The 16,418-nt window shown below is 42.5% G+C and overlaps 1 long non-coding RNA gene across 1 annotated transcript; it reads right to left on the bottom strand.

The window, feature by feature from the left end:
* Positions 1-1,761: 1,761 nt before the first annotated feature.
* On the bottom strand, positions 1,762-9,736 carry LOC110080327 (uncharacterized). The gene is made up of 2 exons (XR_002300764.3): positions 9,284-9,736; positions 1,762-1,812 (listed from the first exon to the last, which is right to left on the bottom strand). It is a non-coding gene; the product is annotated as an uncharacterized LOC110080327 (long non-coding RNA).
* Between the last annotated feature and the right edge of the window lie 6,682 nt (positions 9,737-16,418).

Raw genomic sequence — 16,418 nt, 5'->3', positions numbered from 1 at the left:
TAATGTGGAGTTCTTTAAACAAACATGTTTAGCATTATGGATTCTCTGTTAAGCCGAGTGTTTTCTGGAGAACTGAAGTAGTTTTTCAAATATATATTTAAAAAGCCTGGTTTGAAATCCTGGTATATATTACAAGGCACCGGTTGAAGCTGGGGCAGTTCCTCCTCTAGCAGAATGGAGGACTCAGTCCACCAGGAGGTTTCTCATTTTTCTCACAAGCAAGCCTTACTAAAATGAAAGCCAGCTGTGTAAGAGCACCATGGTTAAAATCCTACTTTCTGAGCCACCTACATCCATTTAGTTTTCTAAATCACAGCATAATCTTATGACAACACTGGCACTCCCTAGATCTTTAGATCTCTATGTACAAGCAATTTCTTTAACCTTCCCTCGCTCGTGTCATCTTGTTCACTTTATTGCCACTACAGCCAACAGTTACTCCATGATAGTTTCTAATGGATCTTGGAAAAGTTACGTTTTGAAACCAGAGCTCCCAAAATCTCCTCTCTCCCAAATCAGACTTGGCCATGCTGCCTTTTTACAACCTTTGCTCCAGAACCGTTTAAGTTCCTTGGACAAGAGACTCCCACAGCAGACTATATGTCAGAGGGTGGAAGACAGAAGTGTAATGTGAGGAGTGCACAAACTAAGAGATGTGAGCAGAGACTTTTATACATTCACAAGAGACTGCAGAATGTGTTCTGGTGCACAATCCAGACAAACTAGAGGGCTCTATATCACAATGAGAAGATGGCTGTGCTCTCTTAGTAGGTAGGCTGCTTAACACGTGAGTACAGTAGTTACTACTCACTTGAGGGCCTATGGCTGTGCTGATTGTGGAAACATTTCTGGAGCACAGCAAATTGGAAAAGGCTACACTAGGATCTTAGACACAGGACCAAATTTCATGTTGAGAGAAATGTATTTTTCCTGTTATTCCAACATTTTCCCTCCAGCTGCACAATTCTTTCAAAGCTCCATGCCTGAGTGATTAGATTTGCAATCAGAATCAATGTGAATTCTCAGTGACAAACTGCAAGGCAAAAGCAAGCTAATTTGTGACACAAGGGGCTGAGGAAAAAATTATTAGCAAAAACATGTGTCTTTTGCCTCTTACAGAACCTCTGCTTCTAATGATGGGCTAACTGTTTCATCTCGTTTATCCCTTAAAATGGCAGGACCTGGGCTCAGCTATGAAGTTCAGTGGGTGGCTCTTATCTGCCCACTACAAATTACCCTAACAAACCTTGCAGGGTTGCTGCATGGATCAAATGTGGGAGAAGCATGTATGCCACCCTTCACAGGAGAAAGAATGGGATAAAAATGAAAGCAGTATAAAGATTCCCTCCCACACTATTTGACTTCTTAGCATGCCTGCAACTCATGTTCGCAATGCATGTCTTTTCAGGAGGGCCATTGCTTGACAAGTTAAAATTGTGCCAAGAAACTAGATCACATGGACAGACATCCATGCATATGTGTGTGAAGAAATAGGCCAGTTCTCTTCCAGTTGGACTGAAGTTTTCTGGTGTGATGATCCAGAGGAGAGTCTTCCCAAATGAGGTCAATCAGACATGATTCGTGAAGCCAGAAGCCCAAGCAAACCTTTCTCCTAGATGTTCTGTCCTTGGAAGGAAACTAACCCTGGATGCATTCCGCTGAGCTTTCTGCCACTTGATGAAGAATGAGGCACACCAATGTTGTGGGTTCAGGATCCCAGGCAGCCTCAATATTTGATAGAGGAAAAGCAACAAACAGACCAGACAGATAGTTGTGTGGTTTCTCAGCTCTCCATCAAGCAAGTACCACAGTCTGCAAAAGAAAAAAGAAACAAAAAGAGCAGCTTACTAGAGAAAAAGCTGCCTTTTTCTAATGAAAGCATGAAAAGAAAAATGTCTTCATAATGCTTCAATTTTTCACAAAAGAGAGACAATATGGAGGCACTTAAAATGTGTGTCTGTGTCAGAATTTAAGCAGCTGTATCTGTCAATTGTATCGTATCCCTGGCTGTTTCCTGAGCTGTGCCCGAAAAACATGAACAAACCATTTGCTTCTGAGGCCTGAGATTTTCACAGGAACATTTCTGTCACAGGTGTCCCATTTGCCAGTTTCTGACCTTGCCATTCCTCCTCCCCCATCCCCCTCTTTCAAATCTGTTTTATTACTTAATCTATTCAATATTGTACATTTAATTTTTCCTTCCACAATTCGCAACTTTGATTTATCCTTCTTCATATCTATTACCATGTTAAAATCTCCTGCTAATATCACAAAACCTTTCCTCAATTTCTCCAACCTTCTCTTCAAAAAATTCCTCCTGTCTCTCATTGAGTGCATAAACATTTACAAGTGTAATGTCTTCTCCTTTTATTTTACCTTGCAATATCAAATATCTGCCTTGAGTATCCTTTTCCATTTTTTCAATTTTAAATTCACAGTTTTTGGATATTAATATTGCTACTCCCTGAGATTTTGAAGTCCTGAACGATTTTTCATAAATTTGAATTCATTTGCCCTTCAATTCATTAAAACCCTCCTTTTTGATGAGTTTCTTGCAAGAATACAATACCCATATTACTTTTATTCAATACATTTTGTATCCTAGCCCTCTTCATGTTAGAACCCAGGCCTTTCACATTCCATGTTGAAAACCTTGTTTAACCATTCTCTAGTTGTTGTTTTTAAAATAATACTAGTCCTGATTTGTGATTGCCAGCTATAGTCCTCACCAAATTAAAAAAAATTAAAACCCTTTAAATTCCTATTGAATTCTTCTACCACCCCCTCCCACACTACTACTTTTCTTCCCCCCCCCTATCTTCCATCAGATTCTTCTGGTCTCTTCTACAGACCCTGTGGGGGGAAAATGTGTCTGGTCCTACCATCCACCACCCTCCCTGTCTCACTCTATTATATTATATGAACCTCATTTTACCACAAGTATATCCATAACTACTTTATATATATATATATGAATGAGGTTCATATATATCTGTGTTTAAATATTCAAATATAAATTTCTTCATATCAGGTATATAAATATCTATAATATCTTTGTTTTTTATGTTTTTCTTCCCAGACTTCTCCCATTTTTCCCATTAGAAACCTTATTTATTCTTCTGTTACTGGTCTCCTCATTTTAAAATCCCTTTATCTCGTTTTCCCCCTGATTTTTTCTCCTTATATATATATATATATATATATATATATATATATATTTCTCCTCCAAATGTATAATTAACCATTACTGGGTACCTCCTTAGATATCTCCTTAGATATCTTCTTCCAATATTACTATACCATTTTCACTTTTTTCTGGATTCACCCCTTATTATTTTATCCCATTATATTATACAATACAATTACCAGAACATATCCTTTTACATCAAATGAAATTTTACATTAAAATTATTATCTCTTATTCTCTTGATTTTCCTTTTCTTTTCCCCTTACTCAGTTGTTTTGGTTTTGCTCCTTGTTTTTCTTGTTCTTCTTTTTCCTTATTGCCATTAGTCAAGTCTCTCTCCATCCCTTCCTCTTCATCTGACTCCTAACTTTGCCGTAGGCCCTCCACCGTCTTCATTTGCTCCTCCCACTCTTCTTTTGTTAAAATTCCAGAGTCCTTTAAAGCAGTGGTCCCCAACCTTGGGCCTCCAGATGTTCCTGGACTACAACTCCCAGAAGCCTTCGCCACCACCTTTGCTGACCAGGATTTCTGGGAGTTGAAGTCCAAGAACATCTGGAGGCCCAAGGTTGGGGACCACTGCTTTAAAAGATCCCAAACCATTGGGACTGATGCAACCTTATGAAATTTTCCATTGTAATGCACCTTTAAAAACACTGGGTAACCCCAACTATATTTGATACTTTTTTTTAAAGGATAGAAGTAATAACCCGCACTTGTCTTCTAAATACCATAGTTTCATGACAATAATCATTAAACACTTGAATTGGGTTCCCCTCAAATACCAAATTCCCTGGATTCTCTCTTAAAATTTTCATCAGTTCCTCTTTTTTTCTAAGGCTTGAAAATCTAATCAGAATATGGCAAGGCTGTCCTTTGTATCTGGAACCGACTTATGTATTTTATCCAAATCATAAACAATCCAGTCTATTTTGGTGCCGTCTTTTTCAGCCAGGCTAGGGCTAGTTCAGTTAAGTCCTTTTCTTTGGAGCCCAAATCCAGAATTCCTTTCAATTTAATATTATTACGACAATTGTAATCCTGTAATATAATCATCTGCTGCTGTAAATCTGTAATAGCAATTTCATTGTCCAATAATCTAACAAAATTTTGTTTAATTGGAGATTGTAATCCCTCAATGTTTTTACTCATTTTTTAAAAAATGAGAATCAATTTTTATTTAATTTTTTTATAATTCTCTTGATTGGTCTTAACATCCTTTCCAGCATCTTGTAATTCTTTCCCCATTTCTTGACCCATATTTCCCACTTTTTTACCCATCTTTTCCAATTTTTGGTTCATATTTTCCACTTTTGACCCATATTTGACATTGTTTCATTTCCATGATGTTTTCATTCACCTTTGCAAATACATCAACATTAACTTCATCTCAGATTTATCAGCTTTTCGGGCCATTTCTACTTCTGTTTCTACTTCCAATCCCACTTTTGACAATCTCATCAGATGGGAATCTGAAGGTTTAATTCTTGATTGTGCTGAATAATCTCTTTTCCATACACCTTTACTCTCCTTCTGTTCAGACCGAGCTTTCCTCATAAATTTCAATAATTTCCTTGAACTATTATGTTAGCTATTACCCGCAGATGGAGCCTATTAACTGACATATATGTTTGAAGGTTAAGGAATGTTAAGTTTTGTTTCTCCATGTCTGGATATGTTGCAGCCTAAAGTGAAACCTAATGGAAATTTTTCATGCCCTCGGTCTCTAATTCAGGATACCAAAATTATATCATAGATTGTTAGGTTCGTTCGTTCGTTCGTTCGTTCGTTCGTTCGTTCGTTCGTTCGTTCTTTCTTTCTTTCTTTCTTTCTTTCTTTCTTTCTTTCTTTCTTTCTTTCTTTCTTTCATATTTTTTACTCCAAACAGCTCTTTAAAAGCAAAATCCAGCTTCAGTTCATGGATAAATATTTTCTCCGGCAACTAAGAGATAAAAATTTTTTGACTGGTCCTTTTACAAACACAGTCAGTTCATTAATAAGCAGTTTTAAAAGTTTTTATTGGCTAGCCATGATGGGACTCTCCCCTCCTGCAGGAATCCCCACTGGGCGTAGCTCTTACTCCTCACACACCAGCTGCCGCTAATTGTTTTTGTTTTTAAGAAAAACAAACTGCTTTTATAGTCCACTCCTGTTGCCTCAAGGATATTTTAAAAATTTTAAAGTCACATACAGATCCATGAGCCCACCCCTTTTTTTGCTGCTTCATGTAGATTTCAAAGTGAGAGCTCCGAGAATTTCAAGCTGCAGCCATTAAGGTCCAGGACACGCCCCAAGTAGGCAACTTTCAAAGGTCAGAGGGCAACCCTGGACACTTCTCTTGAAACCCATAGTGGCTACCAGTGTTGTAGCCAATCAGGCAACTAAATGCACTAGGAGTGCAACAGAAGTAGCTCAATTTGATGCTCCACCCCAAGACATGAAACATTTCCCTTTCGAAGGGACTACGGAAAGTTGCCCATGCTGGCTGATTGATTCCATACTGGCTGAAATAGTTATTGTTGTTTAGTTCTTAAGTCGTGTTCAACTCTTCATGATCCCGTAGACCAAAGCATGCCAGGCCGTCCTGTCTTCCACTCTCTCCTGGAGTTGGGTCAAATTCATGTTGGTAGCTTCGATGACACTGTCCAATCATCTCGTCCTCTGTCGTCCCCTTCTCCTCTTGCCTTCACACTTTCCTAACATCAGGGTCTTTTCCAGGGTGTCTTTTCTTCTCATGAAATGGTCAAAGTATTGGAGCCTCAGCTTCAGGATCTGTTCTTCCAGTGAGCACTCAAGGTTGATTTCCTTCAAAATGGATAGTTTTTTTCTTTTTGCAGTCCAGGGGACTCTCAAGAGTCTCCTCCAGCACCACAATTCAAAACCACTAATTCTTCGGCGGTCAGCCTTCTTTATGGTCCAGCTCTCACTTCATACATCGCTACTAGAAAAACCAAAGCTTTGGTTATGCGGGCCTTTGTCGGCAAGGTGATGTCTCTGCTTTTTAAGATACTGTCTAGGTTTGTCATCGCTTTCCTCCCAAGAAGCAGTCGTCATTAAATTTCGCGGCTGCTGTCCCCATCTGCAGTGATCATGGAACCCAAGAAAGTAAAGTCTGTCACTGCTTCCATATCTTCCCCTTCTATTTGACAGGAGGTGATGGGACCAGTGGCCATGATCTTAGTTTTTTTTATATTGAGCTTCAGACCATTTTTGCGCTCTCCTGCTTCTCCCTCATTAAGAGGTTCTTTAATTCCTCCTCACTTTCTGCCATCAGAGTGGTATCATTTGTATATCTGAGGTTGTTGATATTTCTTCCGGCAATCTTAATTCCAGCTTGGGATTCAACCAGTCCTGCCTTTCCCATGATGTATTCTGAATATAATTTAAATAAGCAGGGGGACAATATACAGCCTTGTCGTACTCCTTTCCCAATTTTGAACCAGTCAGTTGTTCCATATCCAGTTCTAACTGTTGATTCCTGTCCCACATATAGATTTCTCGGGAGACAGATAAGGTGGTCAGGCACTCCCATTTCTTGAAGAACTTGCCATAGTTTGTTGTGGTCCACACTGTCAAAGGGTTTTGCTTGGTCAATGAAGCAGAAATAGCTGTTTTTCTGGAACTCTCTGGCTTTCTCCATAATGCAGCGTATGTTAGCAATTTGGTCCCTAGTTCCTCTGCCCCTTTGAAATTCAGCTTGTACTTCTGAGAGTTCTCGGTACACATACTGCTGAAGCCTACCTTGGAGGATTTTGAGGATTTTGCTGAAATAGTAGGTGCTGCTTATAGGATTCTGGGACTTCTGGTTTTAAAAGTAACTTTTCTCAACTCTGGCCTTACCAGTGTGCAGAGCACAGCATCTCCATTCCAAGAGGAAAGAGGAGGGAAAGAAGCAGCCTATGTTGCGCATACCCATTGAATGATGGCTCTATTCAGTATCATGGATTCCCTGTTGCTCACATGGTGAGATGAAGCACATGCTCAGGTTTTGCAGAACTGGAAACAGAGTGTTGTTCAGAACTTGGTAGGGCCTTCAGAAGTAAAGATACTGATTCAAAATGGTGTGAATTATATCCATGGTTTCCCATGATAAAATTAAACTCAAGACTATATATTGGGCGGGATGTGTCACTACCATCCGTCTCTCTTGTAATGGTTAACAAAACATAAGTACCTGACATGACATCACATTTAAAAATTGAACTGACAGTGAACTCATCAACCTGGGATAAATCACAATTCCAGGCTCCATTCATACTGCCTCCAGAACTTTGGGTGGAGATGGCAAAACCAGCAGTGGTCAGTCAGCAACAAAGGAGAATTTCTAGTTACTGTGGTCCATTGGACCCCTGGTTGTCCTCAGCTGTTGTTACATGCCCAAAGTAGTTTTCCACTGCTGTTAGCTGAGCATGGCCTCCTTCCTTTTAAATTCCTCTATGCCCCTTCTCTAACTCTTATTTACTGTTGCTGGGACTTATAGAAGTTTCACCACCAGCCCGCAGGAGATATTTTTTCAGTACCTAAAACACTGCTGCCAAGGCTTAAGCAACAAGAAGGCTCAAGAGTCACAGTGAAGACTCTCCATGTCCTGCCTTTCTCCAAATGGCACGACAGACCCACATTTATTGTCTCTTAAATGGACCCAGTCACTGTTTGAACTTTTTCCCTGGTCTGCTTGGAGTTCTTTCTGTGACAAGAACAGGCCACCTGCTTTGCCCAGAATTGCCCCTTAAAGCCTTCCTTGTTGCTTCTCTTCTTACAACAAACTCTGCATCAGGGCTATTTAGTCTGGGCCCATCTTCAGCCCACCTAATCTATCTTATTGCTGTTGCTGCCTGGACATAAAAATTTGTTTTTATCTAACTGTGATGGATTTAGGCTCCTTAGGCCTGCAGCTCCTTGTCTCTCCCTTTCCTACAGGTTACATTTCACAGCCAGATTCATTTTGACTCCCTTCTCAGGGAAGCTTAGGACCACCCTCAGTTGGGAGAGGCGGGGGGGCGCAAGGGAAGGAAAGAGGGAGAGAGAATTAATACCCACTTCACTTTTCCTCCAGGCTCTCTCTGCCTTTTCTGGCTCTGCTCACCATTGTTTCCTGTGCCATCTACCCCACCAAGCAGAATGAGTACCAGCAGCCACTTCTCCATTCCTGTCTTTCTGCTTGGACCCAAAAGCATGGCTTAAAGAGAATGTGATTTGCCAGTACAGTACGTTCTCCTGTACAAACACATGCAAAGCCCTATTGGAATTACTAGGGCAATCTTATGTTGCACCCACCCATTTCGGCATAGCTTGTACTTAAATACAGTTTGAATGCACCTCCCGATCATTTCAGTGCAATGATTTCAATGCAGCCACATTCTCTTATAAGAAAGTATGTTTTCCCCCTTCCTTCCTTCCTTCCTTCCTTCCCACTTTTTAAGAAACATCCTAGCCATTTACTGCCACTGTCTCCTCCCTTCTGGCTTGTGAATGTAACATACAGCAACAAGAAGAAATATCAGTGGAATCTGCATTTGAAAAGGAAATAAAAGTCCATCATCTTTGATGTGTGCTACAATAAGGCTTGGATGCTGTTGGATAAATGACTACACCATTTAAGAGACAATAAAACAATAGACTTTTGTGTTATCATGCAGTAATTGTTTTCCACCTTGTGAGTGGCATTGTTTCCTCTTTTCATGCATTGCTTTTATTACAGGAACTTCTGGGAAGAAGTGTACTTTATCTTGCAATGGTGACCGAGTTTTGAGCAGTGGCTCCCAACCTTGGGCAACTCAAGTGTTCTTGGATAGCAACTCCCCAAAACTTTGGCCAACACAGCTGGTGGTCAAGGCTTCTGGGACCTGCAGTCCAAGAACACCTGGATTATCCACTAAGCTATGGTGATGGCCACTGGCTGCACTAGCTGGGGTTTCTTGGGAGTTCTGATACAAAAAAGTACCTCTGCTTATGTGGGAGAAAACAAAGAGGCTGCTTGGATGATGGACTGATCATGCCCACCCACCCCATTGTTTCCTCTAAAGGACAGGGTCTTCTCTACATCAATCCAGACAGGATCTGGATTGCAACCCACATATTTTGCCTCATGGAACTTACGGGATAATTGAGGCACATCATCTCTGCATGGCACTGCCCTTCTATCTGCATTTCCCCACTGTCATTTGAAATGCCACTTCAGTGCTGTTCGTAGTCCTTTCGATGCAATCCTTTCTAGGCATTTTCTCTTCTTCCCCAATGCTGGTGACCTTTGTCTCTGAGATGTCAGCTGGTTCCTCTCTGCATCCTAGAGCCAAGTTAAACAAGACATTATATATACAAAAGTGCAATTTAAGAAAAACCTCCCAATGCTTAAAAAAAAGAACTTTGTGAAAAATTCCTTTCTCATCACCCTATTTTATTTATTTTTTGCTTAAAAGCACCCAAACTGCTTTTTTGCTCACAAAGGAAAAGGGATGTCCTCAACAGCCCTGCTCATCTCTTGCAAACTCAATGCCGTAGCTTCCTTTAGAGCAGTGGTGTCGAACTGTGGCCCTCCAGATGTTCTTGGCCTTCAACTCCCAGAAATCCTGGACAGCAGAGGTGGTGGTGAAGGCTTCTGGGAGTTGAAGTCCAAGAACATCTGGAGGGCCACAGTTCGACACCACTGCTTTAGAGAGTCAGTCCATTTTGCATTTGTTCTTCCTCTTTTTCTCCTGTCTTCCATCTTTCCCAGCATTATTGTCTTCTCCAGAGAATCCTGCCTTCTCATGATGTGCCCAAAGTAGGACAGCCTCTGCTTCAACAGGTTTGCTTCCAGGGACAGTTCAGGCTTGCTTTGATCTAGGACCCACTTGTTCGTCTTTCTGGCAGTCTAGGGTATCCACAAAGCTCTTCTGCAGCACCATATTTCAAAAGAACCCATTTTTTTCCTGTCAGCTTTCTTTACAGTCCAGCTTTCACAACCATAAATCGTGATTGGGAGTAGAAGAGTGTGTATGAGCTTGGTCTAGGTTCCACCAATTTTCACTCTTCGTTCATCTGAATCTATCTTAGATTTCTATATGATATGTTCTGTGTACAGATTGAACTGACAAGGGGATAAAAAGCACCTTTGTCTGACATCTTTGCCTATAGGAAACCAACTCTCCATATTCTCCTAATGATAGTTTCCTTTTCCACAATACAAGTCAAACCAATCAAGCACTGAGGTACACCCATTTCTTTCCACATGCCTCCTGCTTTTTGCCAGATTTGGCCCATCATTGGCTTGGCTCCATCCTATTACTTTGTACAACATGACTAAATAAAGATAAGAGCCTCATGAACTAGTTTTTAAATATATTGCCAATGGGACGTTTTACCCAAATGGATTGGTATTTGATATAGGAAATGTTTATATTCACTCGTTCTTTGTTTTGCTTGCATAGTTCCAAGTTAGATGGTTTTGTATCCTCCTCTCATCCATCTTCACGGTGACTTTCTAAATGACAGTTTCTACCCATGATAAATCACTCAGCTGTGCTCTAAGTGCCTGGATACTTTACTCTTACACAAAACTATGTATGAATCATTTGACTCACTACAGAAAAGCACCTACTGTAACAGTGGAAGGAAAGAAGTGAGGCAGAAAAGAGAACTGTCTCCGGATGTTCTTAGCAAGATTTTCAAAAGGGCCAGGATCCAAGAGTTCACAGTCTTTCTAGATGATCGGAGAACAGAGATTGCCCTTTTGAAACATGGCAACCAGTTTCTACCTGAATGACAGAAAAACAGAATAAGGTGTGAGGGGGAAATAACTCCAGAGAATATGAAAGAAAATGGAAGTGGTCTATGTGCTTCTTCTCAAACCTTTTAATATTGATTTATTTCAAATATTTTTACCCCACCTTTCTCCCTAAAAGGAGCCAATGAAATAAAGTCCAAAACCTAAAAACTTGGCTCTTCAGGCAGGCCTTCCCTCCAGTCAATTAATCGATCCTCATTTTTCTTCCTTGAGTTATGTCATCTTGGAAATATGCTGTTTAGAAAAAAGTGATAAAACTGTGTCTTAGATGATTTTTATATTTGTCATATTGTTGTGTTTTTTATCCATGTAAGCCACCCCGAGTAGACATTGTCTAGGGGGGCAGGGTAAAAGTCTAATAATAAAATAAATAAATAAACGAACAAACAAACTCCACTGTGGATACAATACCTTTAATCAGCTAGCCTGGGGTGGGGTGGAGAACAGACACAAAAATTCTGTAGAAGATTTCAGAGTTGCTTAGACCCCTTCAGTCAGAAAATGGGATCCAGTGGAGGATGGGAAATAGGAAGAGGGACCAAAAAAACAAAAAAGCAAAAAAAAAAAAAAAACCAAAACTAAAGCTAAAAGCCTACATGGCACCATCCTGTCCCAGCTAGGGTAGAGGGAGGGGCAACAACAGATACTCAAATTGGGTTGGCTGCCAAGATTTGGTATCTTCCAAGTGGTACAGAATGCAGACGCAGGCGTTTTGACTGTCAGACTAAGACTAAACCCCAGACTCTGTATAAAGCTGTTTTAATAGTCAACAAGGTTGACCCGATATTGTATATTAAATAAAACAGTTACACGCTCCTCTTGTTAACTTGTTGCACTGCAAAAGGTTGCACCCGACTGTTACATACAGCACTGATGTTACCTGTCTGTCATGGGTTTGGAGGGAAAGTTCCATCCTATGGGGAGTGGAAGGCGGGACATCAGGAGGAGGGGCTGTACTGTATAAATATGAGATGCTGAGAGACACTGGGATGTGACGAAGCAGCAGCTGGGAAGAAGAAGCTGTTGTGGGAGTCTGTGTGTCAGACAGGGTACTACTGTGTGTCAGAGTACCAACCTGATAGGTTCAGGTGTCTGTTGGTTAGCCAGAACTGATAGGTTCAGGGTCTGTGCTTCAAGTTAAGGGTTCTGTGTGAACCAAACTGTGTGCCTGTATGAGTGAGAATAGCCACGTTACTATATTTTATACATCTGATCATTTTATTTTGCCTGTGTGTGTATTTAAATAAACCTTATTCTTTTTATTGTTTAAAAATCCATCCCTGGTCTGTGTGACTTCTTATAGGGAATGGTTGGTGGCAGCTTAGTGTAACTGTGTGACATATCCCAGTAGGTCTGGGTTTGTCACATTGATTGGTGTCCAGCGTGTGGGATACGACTGGTCCAGTTGTCCAGCGGTCCAGCAAAGCCTTGGCAAGTGTGCCCAGAGCAAGGGGGGTCTAGTCAGGGACAGTCTGAGGCGCGTAGGTAATCTTCTAGGTGTACCTCACGGGGAGGTGCGCTAGTAGAAGAACGTGCCAACTGGGGAGACTTAGATTAAGGTGCTCTGAGGCAGCCTAGTTTTGGCGGGAAAAAGCTGAGGCAAAACTGCGTAGTAACAGTGAGCTAGCTTGCCAGCTGAGAGGCCCAGCAGAGGGGGGTAGGCCCTGACTCGCTACTGTTGCAAGTTAGTGCTGAAGAACAGCAGCAATCTCTAGGGAGAGCTGGTTCTGAGGCAAAAAGGAAAAAAGTGGTCGTTTTATTCTGAGGCTTGACTTTTAAAGCAGCCTGTTCTGAGGGGGGATTATGCCCTTGACTCGAAGCCAGATGGCCGAAATGAGTGAAGTGAAAGACCCCCAGATTGACCAAGGTTCTGAGGATGAATTTGGCTCAGTGCAGGGTGACAGCACAGTAGAGCAGAACCCAGAACTTAGAAAATTGCTCATAGCCCAACAGCATGAACTGAGGATGAGGCAATTTGAAATGGAGGAAAGGGAAAGAGAAGAAAGGGAAAGGGAGAAACAGCGGCAATTTGAAATACAGAGAATTGAATTGGAATTGCAGAGAGAGAAAATGGCGTTTGAATTAAAAAAATTGGAACTGATGAATCAGAACAATAATAATAATAGGGATTCTGAGGGAGGCCAACTGTCTAAGGCTGACCTGAAGAAATTCCCTGTGTACCACAAGGGAGATTGTCCTGAGGTGTTCTTTTCCTTAGTGGAAAGAGCGTTTGTGGACTTCTCAGTGAGGGAAACTGAGAAGATGACCATCATGCGATCTTTAATCAGTGGTAGCCTGGCTGAGGTTTATGCCGAGATGCCTGAGGAACTGATGAAAGATTTTGCAGAGTTTAAAAAACTGGTGTTTGCCAGACATGGGATAAATGCAGAGCAGCTGAGACAAAGATTCAGGTCCCTCACCAAAAAACCAGAACAGACTTTTACCCAAGTGGGGGCCCAATTGGTGAGGCTGCTTGAGAAATGGCTATCGCAGGAGGGAACAGAGACCTATGAGCAGCTTAAAGACTTGATAGCGCTGGAACAGTTCTATTCAGTCCTGCATGGGGAATTGAAATTCCAGGTGAGGGAAAGGAAACCGAGGTCTGTGGCAGCAGCCGCAGAGATCGCAGATTTTATTTCCCAAATAAGAAAGCCCTTGGGTGAGGGGAAATCTGTAGGTAAACCCAAAGAAACCTACAGCAAGTACTCTCAGGGACCAGGGAAAAGCCAGCAAGGGGGAGGGGCCCATGGTGAAGGGAAGCCCTCAGACATGAAACTAAGACCTCAGATTTTGGAGGGAAAACCAAAACAAGATGAGAGAGAATCAAAATACACCAGAAAATGTTATTTCTGTCAGGGAAAGGGTCATCTAATCTCAGAGTGTGAGAAATTAAAGCAGCTAAAAGGAATGGTGCCTCAGAATTCTAGTGGGACCAAGCCAAAAGCTGTGTTCTGTGTCCAGAAAGAGCAAGGCTCAGTGTCACTGAGGGAGCCTGTTGCCATGGCTACTCAGTCTGGGACAGCTACCTCTGCTGATCAGGCTGAGGAAAGTGGTCCTCTTGTGGAGGTAAAGCGCTGCTTGCTGATAAAAACAGATTCTCAGTTGTTTGAGACAGCCGGGGTGGACGTAGGAATACTTGACCGTCAGTATAGGGGGCTGCGGGACACTTGTTCCCAGGTAACCCTGTGCCATCCAGATATTATTCCTAGGGAGTTTATAATCCCAAATGAGAGCATGAAGGTGGCAGGGATTGAGGGGCAGGTAATCTCTCTGCCAGTAGCAGAGGTACCTGTCAACTTTCGAGGCTGGAGGGGAGATTGGCGGCTAGCGATTTCATCGACTCTGCCAGCAGCCGTGCTCGTGGGAAATGACCTGGCTGAACATGTGAAACGGGTGCTAGTGATTACACGCTCACAAGCCACCACAGGGACAGTTCAGGGGGGTAATGATGAGCCAGAGACGGAAGCAGAGGGGAGTTCAGAAGCTGTGGTGGAAACCTTAACCACAGACAGCAGATTTGGACAGGAGCAAAAGGCAGACGCCACTCTCCAGAAGTGTTTTGAACAGGTGACTGACGCCCAGCTAACACCTGAAACCCCAGTGAGATTTCTGGAGAAAAAGGGGATTTTATATAGAGAAACCCTGAGGAATATCTCAAAAGGGGGAGATGGGATCAGAAGTCAGCTGGTGGTACCTGAAAAGTATCGCCCCATGATCTTACAAAGGGGTCACTCTGACATGTTTGCTGCGCACTTAGGAGTGAACAAAACACAGCAGAGAATTACACAGAATTTCTACTGGCCTGACATAGGGAAGCAGATCAGGGAGTTCTGTAAACAATGTGATGTGTGTCAAAGGCAGGGGAATAACCGCGACAGGACCAAAGCAAAGTTGTGCCCTTTGCCTGTGATTGACACTCCGTTCAAATGCATAGGGGTGGATATTGTGGGACCTTTGCCCAAGGCCACAAAGAGGGGGAACAGGTTCATTCTAACAATTGTGGACCATGCCACAAGGTATCCTGAAGCCATACCCTTGACTAACATTGAAACTAACACAGTGGCCGATGCGTTGGTGGGGTATATGTCCAGGATGGGATTTGCCTCAGAGATAATCACAGATTTGGGCGCATCGTTCACATCAAAGCTCATGAAACGCTTATGGCAAATCTGTGGAATTAAGCACAAGGAGACCACTGCCTATCATCCGGAAAGTAATGGGTTAACTGAGAAGTTCAATGGGACTCTAATGCGCATGATTAGGGCTTACTTGGCAGAGAATCCAAACAATTGGGACCAGAAGCTGCAATCCCTTTTGTTTGCTTATCGATCAGTGCCACAAGCCAGTACCGGGTTCAGTCCATTTGAACTTTTATTTGGGAGAAGGGTGAAAGGGCCCCTTGATTTGATCAAACAAAATTGGGAGCAGATCACCCAGGATGACCCACAAGACGTTGTGACTTACATAGACACCTTGATGAATGACCTAAGGAGAAATCTAGAGCTGGCAGCAGAAAACCTGCAAGCTCAGAAGGTCAGACAGAAAACATGGTATGACCACAAAGCTAGAGAGAGGCACTTTGACCCAGGGGAGGAAGTGCTTTGGCTTAGGCCCTGCAGGGAGAATAAACTGCAGCTCAAATGGGCAGGACCATATAGGGTCATTTCCAAGATGTCAGACCTGAACTACCTAATAGAGCAGGAGGAGAACCAAGCAAGGAGGGTGGTTCATGTGAATGCCCTAAAACCCTACTACAGAGGGGAACAGAGGGTTTTATTCGCGATAAAAGCAGCTGAGAGTGAGGAAGCGGAATTACCCTTCTGGGAGGGTAGAGGGGAAGTAAAATACAACCCAGAGGAGGTAAAGATCAGTCCTGCACTCACCCAAGACCAGCAGCAAGAACTAAAAATGCTGCTTAGTAAATATCAACAGGTGTTTTCCAACAAGCCGGGGATAGTGAAGGGAGTGATGCATCGGATCCACACAGGGGATGCACCCCCGCAGGCAGTATCCCCATACCGAGTAACGGGACCCTATAGGGACAAGGTGCGGAAGGAGCTGGATGAGATGCTTAGGGAGAACATAATCGTCCCCTCTTCTAGTCCTTGGTCCTCTCCGATAGTCCTTGTGGACAAGCCTGATGGGAGCATTAGGTTTTGTGTCGATTACAGGAAATTAAACCGTGTAACCACTCCTGATGCCTACCCAATGCCCAGGCTAGACAACCTGATTGAAACCATAGGGGGTTGTCGGTTCATCTCATCATTGGACCTGGTAAAGGGATATTGGCAATTAAGAATTGATCCCAGGGATCAAGAAAAGACTGCCTTTTGCAGCCCTTTTGGTCTCTATGAGTTTCGAGTCCTGAGCTTTGGTCTCAGAAATGCACCAGCCACATTCCAAAGGCTGATGGACCAGACCTTAGCAGGGCTCAGTGACTTTACAGTGGCCTACATTGACGACATAGGG

The sequence above is a fragment of the Pogona vitticeps genome, chromosome 3 (assembly GCF_051106095.1).
Source record: "Pogona vitticeps strain Pit_001003342236 chromosome 3, PviZW2.1, whole genome shotgun sequence".
NCBI classification, from domain to species: Eukaryota; Metazoa; Chordata; class Lepidosauria; order Squamata; family Agamidae; genus Pogona; species Pogona vitticeps.
The sequence above is the reverse complement of the archived record's forward strand: the minus strand, read 5'-3'. Positions and strand labels throughout refer to the sequence as shown.